Source organism: Lonchura striata, chromosome 1 (assembly GCF_050655825.1).
Source record: "Lonchura striata isolate lonStrDom1 chromosome 1, ASM5065582v1, whole genome shotgun sequence".
NCBI classification, from domain to species: domain Eukaryota; kingdom Metazoa; phylum Chordata; class Aves; order Passeriformes; family Estrildidae; genus Lonchura; species Lonchura striata.
In genome coordinates this window covers 2,360,393-2,370,863 of record NC_140703.1, presented here as the reverse complement: position 1 = coordinate 2,370,863, position 10,471 = coordinate 2,360,393, and the positions used below count along the sequence as shown (strand labels likewise).

The window sequence follows — 10,471 nt, the reverse complement described above, 5'->3', positions numbered from 1 at the left end:
TTAGCTGGAGCTCCAGTAGCAGGTGGAAAAGAGATAAATAGATATGCACAATTTTAAGTGAGAATTGCTGTATCTGAAAGGAAAATAATTTATTATTTTATATATAACATACATAAAAATACAGTCTACATATTTTAGTCCCATATAAATAAAAATAAAGCAATAAGAAGTAGCCATAAAATACACTTGTGGGGTTTTTATTGTTATTGTTGTTGATTATTATGCATTTTAAGATACAGATTTTTCAATAATCACATTTCAGTGGTGTATATGGCAAGACAGGGATAAAATATTCCATACATGAAAAAACACTCAATTCTAAAACTCTTTTCAAACCCCTGTATCAAATAGATGTTATTTTTTTACCTCCTCTGTGCCATTTTTACACTGTACTCAGAAAGCACACACCAAAACAAAACACCAAAAAAACCCAATTTCACCCACTACTTAGTTCCATTGCTGGTAAAAAAAAAAAATACCTACATAACTTAAAAAAATGCATTAAGGAAAAATTAAATTCAGACTTTAATAGCAACCATGTTTATTTCAATTTGCAGAAATTCTTTTTACATGCTGACATCCAAAGGCAATATTTTGCCCTTGATCTGCTTCAACGAAAAGGCTCTTTCAAAGATAATTGCATATACTTCACATATTTCATTAAATACCACTAATCTCTCCTTTATCTGCTATGATTGAATATTATTTGTCTCCTGTTTTTTTCCCAAAGCCTTTTATTTAACATTCTCTAGAGGCATGAACCGCTTTTACTCCCAGAGATCTCCTAGTTTGTCTAGAAATTGGCTTATTCAGGGATAACTATGGTTCAGAAAGAGCTCTCAAGACTGAGTATTTGGGACTGTCTTACACTTTTTAAGAAAATATTTAAAAGTAGAAAGAACTAATCTGTATCAAAGAACTGGAAATTTTTATTTCATAGTGTTGGTGTCACCTTCTTATAAATCAGAATAAAATAGGAATTCTAAAGAACTATTCCAAAATAAGTATTTGTTTTTCTATTCGTATCCCTAATAATTAGAGCCTTTTCAACCATTTGTTCAATGAAAGAAAAAAAAGTGGTAAATAAGAAAGGAACAAGATATATAAACATTAAAAATGGCATTTAGCATGGTAAAATTTTCAAATTTAATATCATCAAGTGACTAACAACTAATTGTTAAGGTAAAACTTAAGGCATCATTTCATATGGCCTTTATGTAAAGAAGACAGAAAATGGAAAACACAGCTGCCACACCAAGTCTCAGCAAAACAAGGTCATGCTCCAAAATACCCTCAAAGTTTTCTCTTTCACAGACATTTTTGTGTTTTCAGCCTCCCCTTGCTGCTCTCCAAGGGAAATGGATTTTGAAAGGTCATACTTGGTGGTCAGAGCTAAAAATACTATCCCCACATTTGAAAATATCCACTTAAAAGAGACCTGGAATGCTTCAAAATGTATTGATATTGATGATGGGAAGTGTTTTGTAAGCTTTCAGAGAAATCCATAAACCCTTGATTTTACTTATATCTGAAGGACCCTTTAAACCCATAATAAAATATTATCTTTACAGGCTAATCTTTATCATATTTACACAAGAGAATAATCTGATAAAATGTATTCTATCGGTAACAGTGTTAGGGGTTAAATAATCCTTCCATTTCCATTTTTTCTAAAAGTGAAAACAAACTTATCCTGCTCATTTTTTTTCCTTTTCACTGGTCATATGTGCAATCAGTTTTTCTAAATTCATTTATGCCAAAAATAAATGTGTTACTGAGCACCTGTTATTGCTGTTGCTGGTGGAACAAAAAGTATTTTAAATTCAGTCTTAGACTGACTTCCAATTATTCCTACTCCTAGCCACTGCTTTTATTTTCAAAAAATATATCAGGGGGTGGGGGGGTGGGAAACCTAGTCATCATTTTTGAGAAAATTTCCAAAATGCCTGTCTTTCTCAGAACAATGTAATACATTTTGAAAAACATCTGCCCTCACTGATTTTTTTTTTTTTTTCATCAAAAGGCCAACCTCCTGAAATCAAAAGTCTTTAGATTTTTAAATGTCATCCAAAAGTTTGCTAAAAGTGATTTTTGAACATCTCCTGCCACTGGTCACATTTCTGATGGAATTAATTCTGTCATTGCCTGCACATGGATCATCATTTGTAAAATGAGAGATGAGCTGCCTGTCATGGGTTCAGCCCATTCAGAAATCCCAGTACAGAGGGAGATGTTGAAGAATTAGCAAGAATGTGCTCTAGATCTGTTATTTCACTGGCCTGCAGTCTGCATAATCATTCAAGCAAGCATAAAAAGTCAGTTCTTTTAATTCTCTGCCATGTTTTTCCTGGTTTTATCACAAGAAAACATCTGCTTTATTTACATGGCTGAATTGGCTGTAGTATCAAATTTTTATGCAAGTTAGTTGTTGTATTTTAATGAAAATTACCTTTTTCATTTCCCTCTCAAGACTATAGCTTTCCTCTGAGATTGCCAATAACAAATGTCTCCTGCAGTGACAAGAAAATGAACTGGAGTGTTTGGGAACTACACTTGCAGGTATTACAACATTTCAAAATTGGATTTGTTTGAAATCAGAACAGATGCACAAATTTAGAGATTACCCAAAACAAACGCACTTCTAAATATGCTCAACAAACTATTATTTCCATTTTTATATTTCTGCTTCATTACATTAAGCTTCAATTAATATTTCTGTGTAAAAATTTAACACACAAAATAATGAATTTATGAACAGAGAGCATTTTCTCCTTTACTGATCACCAGCATAGCTGTCTCCTAATAGCACCAAATAAAACAGAAATATTCAGGGCTAATACTCAGCCATAACAAGCAGAACATATCCAGTTAGAGCTCCTATAATAGATAAGTTCAAATACACTTAGTTTTATTTTGTTGAAAAAAAAAATAAAATAAAGGACATTTCAATTTTGTTGCAATTTTTTCCCCTTCCAGAAAAAGGTTTCATTGCACGCTAATCAAAATGAGGTTTTGCCATGACCTCATTGCATTGCTTTCATCTGTTCAATCTGAATACATAAATGCCAGGTCATCTTGATTTACTACTAAACATAATATCATTTGTGCTAAAAAGGCAAATGATCAAGTCAAAGCAATTATCTTCATCATTCTTCAGCAGCACCTGGGATAGAGTGATGCATGCCCTATAAATCTGAATTAATTCAATCATTTTTTCTTCCTAAATAGAAGTTTTTCATCAGGAAAAGTTAGCCTAATCTTAGGTAGAGTGAAAACAGAAATATAACTGTTTCCTCTGTTTATGGTCAAAAATTGTTTTCCCAATTTGTATCTGTTATGAATGAGAAATGTGACCTCATGTTTCTATTTCTCCACTTAATAAATGCTGTTTGATATTTTCAAAGGCATGCTGGGGATTAGAATGTGCATTAATTCTGATTTTAAATATAGCCTAGAGCCCTTCAACAGCCTTAAAAATGCTATCTATTTTCAATAAAAAACTACAAAATCATGTAATCATGTCTGTTACTACATGTGCATACTCTGAAATGCTGTATGATTTAATTTTTGCCTTAGAAAATGAAGCAGAGTTATTAAAAACAAATTTCCATATATTAAATTCTTTTCTATGGCTTAAAATTGAAAACAACCACAATCTTTTGGTTTTGGTGAACTTCATTCTGACATCACTTGTTTTTGTTGTTTTTCCCCTGAATCCTTCCAAGTAACCAACATTTACTTTATTTAAAAGTAGGAGTGTACAGGAATTTACATCCTATATGCAGCAAGCTAGCCAATCTAGATTTAATCACCTTGCAGTCTGCCAGACATGCAAGCAGATGTAGGGGTAAAGGTTGTTCCACAACATTTGTAAAATGCTAAATATTAGGCCTTAGAAAAATTGCCTAGAAGACTACAGAAAATCAGCCATTAATTTATTTTTTAAAGTCTTCAGGATGATGCACTGATTCACCTTAGGCAGCATAAAGAAACACGTTTATTATCAGCTCAGAGGGATGAAGCCTGAGAAGCCACTTATGACTGATTGATATATAACAAATTTTGAAGGAATCAGCCAATTTAGAATGCACCAGGTACTTTTTAATCCGTGTCCATGTGCTTGCCCCACAGTGGATCTGTCATCACACACAGAGGAAAATTTCTGTGTGAAAGAAACCCTGCAGCCTTGTTCCACCAGGCAGAAAGCAGCCCCACGGATTTCATGTTTTTGTGCCATTATTTTCCTCCTACATTTTCACATTGGCTCACTGGAGGCTCTGAATTTAAGCTACAGTGAAAAATTTCATGAATCAAAGGTTTCTTTTTACTCACTCCACACCCTGGGTGGAGTCTCCAGCACACTCCCAGAATTTGAGGAGACCTGTGAATCTGCAAGGCTGAATTCTGCAAGGTTCAGACCCCTGAATCTGTCAATAACCAGAATTCCTGGAGCTGCAATTGTGCAAGTCGAAGTTCTGATGGTGACTGTTTGTCTAATCAGAACTCTTCGTGAATGGAAAAACCAAATCAAACCAATTTCAGTGATTTCAAAAGGAATAATCTCAGGAATGCTGTGCAAAGCAGCACAAAGGATGACAACAGGGAAATGAAGCATATTAACATGAGCCAGGCAGAAGACAACAGTGTAATTAGGAGATTAAAGGCAGCAAGAAAATCACAGGAAATGCTGAAATGCACACTTAACCTTATACCTTACTGGAGAAAACCAGAACCTAAATCCTGAATCAAACTTTTGAAAGCCTAGTAATACTTCAGTGATAATTTTACACATATAAATGAGACTAATTTTGACAAAGAAGAGCTCCACAAAACAAAGGCATCTTTTTCTCCTAGAAAAAAATCTGTGTTTGTTTGGATTTTTTCTAGTCATGCAGCAAAACCCAAGACCTTTACAGACTGTAGTAAATCATAGAAAATCTGGCTCTACTCAGCTTGCACAGCATGAAGGCATTGCTGCCCAAAAGGCAAGATGTTCTTCAGCTGGCCTACAACTGAAACTTCTCTAGGCCTTCTCTACTTTAAAATTTAACACTGAACACTTATTTTTGCTCCAAATCGCAAAAAATTCTGAAAATAATAGAATAGATCACACGCAGAGGTAAAAGACTTGAACACTTTAAGGAATGGTTTGGGGGACATCTTTCAGGAATGACAAAGTTTTACGTAAAGTTGTCTTAGAGCAGAGAAAGGGATTAGAACAAATGAACAAAAGCTTAAATGCATTTTTTTGTGCATATGATATTAAGTGTACCGATAGCTAATACTAAAAGTTCAAGTCAAGAGAAAATAAATCAGTTGTCAAAAGTTAATGTTTCAACTTTTTTCCTTTCAAAGTTTGTCAGAATAATTCATTTCTGCTAACATTTCAACTTCAATAAGAGCACAGCTTTGATGAAAAACTGTCAAAAAGAAATCAGACAGCTCTTATAAAGATTATTACAAATCACAGTTCACACCTGCAGCATTTTTCCCTGCCAGCCAAAGTGCAAATTCCCCCACCAATGCACATTCATAACATTGTGGTGATTTATAAAAAGAAAGTAATTATAATCAGAGGAAAAGAGCATATGGCTGATTTCAACAAAGGGATTAACATCTCCCACCTCAAAACTATCATTACCACAAGATTCCAGATGAAAAAAAAAAATTAGTAATTAAGGATGTGCATCCTAAATACTTTTTGTACAAAGGCAAATGAGTAACAGCCATACATTCCTTTAGTTAAACTTACCACAATAAGTGGCTGCAAGCACATTGTGAATCAGAAAGTGGGAGACAGAGAGCAAAATTAAAAGAGTTCTTCAAGTTAAATATTTGAGAGAGTGAGTTTGAAGGAAAATCATTTACCCAAGCAAACCAAGGCAGATTTTGCACAGATCCTAGATACAGTGGAGGGGAAGGAGCCTTTAGAGCTGCTTGGGCTGTGCTTCCACTCAGGCAGGAATTTTGTCCAGCTGGTTGGGGTGAGCATTGCTATGGGATACTCACAGCAGCTGTGTGCTCACTCCTCAATGCACTGGATGTACCCCCACAGGGATTTATTTGGTGAGGGATGGACAGCACTGTGCATGCACCCACCCCAGCTTCCTCCAAAAAACCCTCCCTGCAAACTTGGGGCTGATTGCTTAGCAAAGGACCAAAGAGTTCCTTCCTATAGTGTACCTTAAGTCACTCTGCCACATTCCCCTGTAATTCCAGCATTCCTCAAAACCTGACAATTTCCATCCTCCTGGACTGCCCATAATCCATCTAAAATATATATATATATATATATATATATTCAGTGACAAAGTTTTCAATAGCATCCCAAATATTTCTAAACCTTCATTTTACTCTTCAGCAAGTATCACTGCTACAGTACAAACCACAGTAGAAATTACTCAGAAAAAACCTGGATCCTATTTTAAGTAATCACATATCCTCTCTTTTCTTTTCTTAGGTCTAATCTTCAGTGGTCTCCAGTAACACAGAAACTTCCCTAATATGCACACAAACATTTCAGAAAAGTATTTGTGATATTTAGGAATTTGCACAAGCTAGATTCTCCTTAGGTTTCTCATGTAAGAATATGTTCCCTTCCTTGGCTGGGAGACTCTGGTATACAGTTCTGTTCTCTGATTTTTCTTAATGTTAGAAATCTGTGTGTTTATGCAATATAAACAATACAAAGCTGACTGAAACAGCTTCCTATTCTTTTTCTCTCCTGAGGAAGATTTAAGTTTACTCTTATGGATGGCAGGACTGTAGGCAACAAAGGGTTAATGCATTTGATTTCAGAAACTTTGATAAGACAACGAAGCAAGAAAGGGGTCAGCAGAAAGAGCCAAAAAATGTTTTAAATATACTCTGAGAGTAAACTCATAACTCTGTTAAAATAGATATAGGAATCCACGTTAAAAAAAAAAAAAGATGGAATGAAAAAAATAAATTGTTGAGTTGAAGCACTTGCATAATTCAGAATAGAATTATGATGCATCTGGAAAAGCAGAAATTCAACTAATGCCAATGGAGGTAGGATTTTCTTTGAAGTCTGTAATTCAGGGAGATATTTTCTTTTCATTCTGGCTTTTTTTTTTTTTTCCATGTCAAATTTGGACATTTTAATATGTTAGGAAATAATGAAGCATACAGGGAGTGGCAGTTTTTGTGCAGGTATGCATGTTATGAATGACTCACATCAAGAAGCATTTCCAAAGTGATAGAGTTCACTATGATAAACTCTCTGTGAAGGTCACATGAAATTGAAATGTGATAGCAAGACTACATTGTGGTTACAGCTACATTTACTGAATTTGCAGAAAACTGTGGTTCTGTACAGGAAACACAGTTCCCTGAACAGGAAAGTCTAGGCAACATCTTTCTGTAAAGATTAAACTGTAGCCTCATCACAAGAGGGAATATGATCAGCAGAAATCCAAATTATTTCAGAGACTTATCAACGTCTCTGCCTTTTCAAGATCCAACTAAGTTTGACCTGGAAAGATAACAGAGAGAATTGACATTAAAGTTGGATAGTGTGATACAAAAAGCTGGGAGGGATGGGAGGACATGGCACAAGCAACAGCCAGAAATCACCTGAAGATACAGGCCAGGTAATTTTGCACACAACATGGAGTAAATGATGAAATTTCACTTCTCCTTGGGCCCATCACTGCAGAAATCTATTATCAAGGAACAGAATTGATCTAGTCAGACTCATATTTAAACTACAGAAAACAAAATTGCTGTATGGATTTCTCCAGCTTAGACCCATGTCAGATCTCACCCTAGGAGTTATAACTTTACAGGTGAGCCCTGAATGAGTGGAAGGCAATGAGAAAACAAGAGACACAAAACTCCATGATTTCAAGCTACAGCAAATCTGTAAGAAATAAACATTCCCCGGAGGGTCAATCCATACAATAGAGAAAGGCAAAATCAACTTCTCCAGTAGATGTAGATTAAAATTTTATTATTTACTTACAATCAGAATTTCATACATGTATTAAATCAACAAAGGGTTACAGAAAGTTTCTTTGAAATCAGAGTGCAAGTCTATGGTGTCTGAGGTTTCTATTTTTCTAGCCATAGTCAGAGGTATTTTGACACCCAGGGATACAGAGAGGTGCCCAACATTTAAATTTAATGTGCTTGCAAGGGCTGGGGGTGGGGGGGGAAAGGGGTTTTTTGGGGTTCGGTTGTGTCTTTGTTTGGTTTGGGTTTTTTGGTTTGGTTGGTTTGGTTTGTTTTCATTTGTGTGTGTGTGTAGTTTTGCCTTTTTTTTTGGTTTTTTTTTGTTTTTTTTGTTTTCATTGTGTTTGGTCTTAGGTTGGTTTTGAGTTGGTTTTTTTTCTTTGGTTGTTTTTTTGGTGTTGTTGGTTTTTTTTTCTGGTTTGAGATTTTTGCTTTTGTTTTTTTTTAAAGTAGCCAAACAAGTAAGGTGTACACCTCACCGTTGTAATTCCTAGCCCTCAACAATTCTTTTTTAAAAATTCCAACAGAATTTCCCTTTGACAACAATGATCTTAGAAGATACACCAGAAATCCAGTTTCCATGTGGTCTGGGTCCACTGCTGAAATGTTCACAGGAAGAAAGAATGGAGTAGAAACACAAAAAGTGGAAATTCAAATAAATATTGCTGGAAAATGTCCTGCCGTCCTCTGCTAGTTCTAATGTCCAACAATTATCAGCTTCCAAATGCTGCTGACCATCATCTTTTCCACTTTTGAAAGCAACTGACAGCATGTAGTAAAATAGTTTTGACTGAGAAGTAGTATGATAATAATTGATTACCCTACACTCTGCCAGCCTTGTGTAAGCAGATAAGAACCTGCAGAATCAAAGTGATAGCACAAGGTGCCAGAAAATCTACACCAGCTTCATAAAGGTGCATTGCATTGCCAGGGGTTGTTTCTAAGAATCTCTCAACAAAATAACTGATAAACAAGTGAAAGATCCTAACTGAGACAGTTCATGGTTAGAAATCCCTGAAACTACTAGTTTAACTACAAACTGGACCACAGTTCTTTACCATTGAATATCAAGAATACATCACTCAAGCCCAGCATAGTTTCTGTACCATACTTACATTTTCTAAAGCTGACCCAATTTCTACTGTGCCAACATGCTGTAACATTACAGGGTTATTTATGTTAGTTTTGGTTGATGCCAAGTCCCTTGCAAACACACCAGTGCCTTACAAATTGGATTGACCCCAGTATTTTCCAGGACCCAATGAGTATTTGGAGTGAAGTGCCCTAATGGTCTTTTTTTGTGTCCATCAAAGAAAGGTGTTTTTGACTAAATACCCATTTACCACTCCCACAGAAATACCTGGTAAAATATTAGAACCACCTCTGCCAGAGAAAAGCCAGATTATATATGCACAGTGTTGTCTGCATTGGCAGAGAGGAGCTGAATGGATCTGGATAAGTGATGGCAGGGACCTAAGTGCCAACATCTTCCCTTAAAACAGAAGCCTTATGGAATTTCTTTTTTTTTGAATGAGGGAAAAGTTATCAGGGTAAATAACTACAAACTGGTTTTTTCCATTCTCTCTGCAGTGATTTACACAGTTCTTGCAATTTTACCTGCTCTGTAGGGAATTCCTGCTAGGGAAATTCCTATTTCTCTTGATTTGCTTGTTTCCCTACTCTTATCTAGAGACCTGCCTTATAACAGCTCAGAATTTTCCTTTGCATGTCAATGTATGCTGACAATTTACACAGCTTGACTCACTTGGGAAACTGTAATTTGCCTTGGTACATGCACCCCTAAATTGTGGTTTGGAAAACATTAGCCTTTCAAACACAAACAAGCTGCAGAATTAAATCACATTGCTCAAGTATACACTATTTGAATATTAAATTATCTCTGAATGGAAAACAGACTTATCTGCAATAAGCAAAGACTCAAATATGATGTGCTAATAATACATTTCATGGGAGAAAATATGAGTGAAAATAAACACCCTATGGATTTACAGACAGTGATGAGTTGAGCTCATCTGAATTAAAAATGAGGTGTAATACAATTAAAATTAATAGGAAGTTGGTACAAGACTATTTTTCTTTTAATAATACTCGGAACTTCATTGCCTTTTCAAATTCCCAGAGCCTTTTCAGCTTGAAAAGTCTCTCAAATAATGGCTTTATTCTGAATAAACCAGTGTGGTTTGATACTATAAATACACCTGCTTAGACACCTGGACTGATTCTGCCAAGTCTTCTGCACGTGTTTACATTTCATAGACACAAATACTTTGACTCTACAAGACCTTAAAAATTAAGCACCTGCCTACATATAGACATCTTTGCAAAACTCCTCTGCAAAGTTTATGAATATTCATTTTCACATCCTTAGAGAGAAGGAAATGACACAAATGGGCTTTAGCATATGTGCTTAATTTTACATAAATAATCCAGTTAACTTCCCTGTTAATATTATGTGCAAAAAGTTAAGTACACAGAT

General features: G+C 35.3%; 1 long non-coding RNA gene across 1 annotated transcript in view; it reads right to left on the bottom strand.

The window, feature by feature from the left end:
* LOC146768562 (uncharacterized) overlaps positions 1 to 10,471 on the bottom strand; it is a 132,222-nt gene that overhangs the window by 20,588 nt on the left and 101,163 nt on the right. The window lies entirely within an intron of this gene.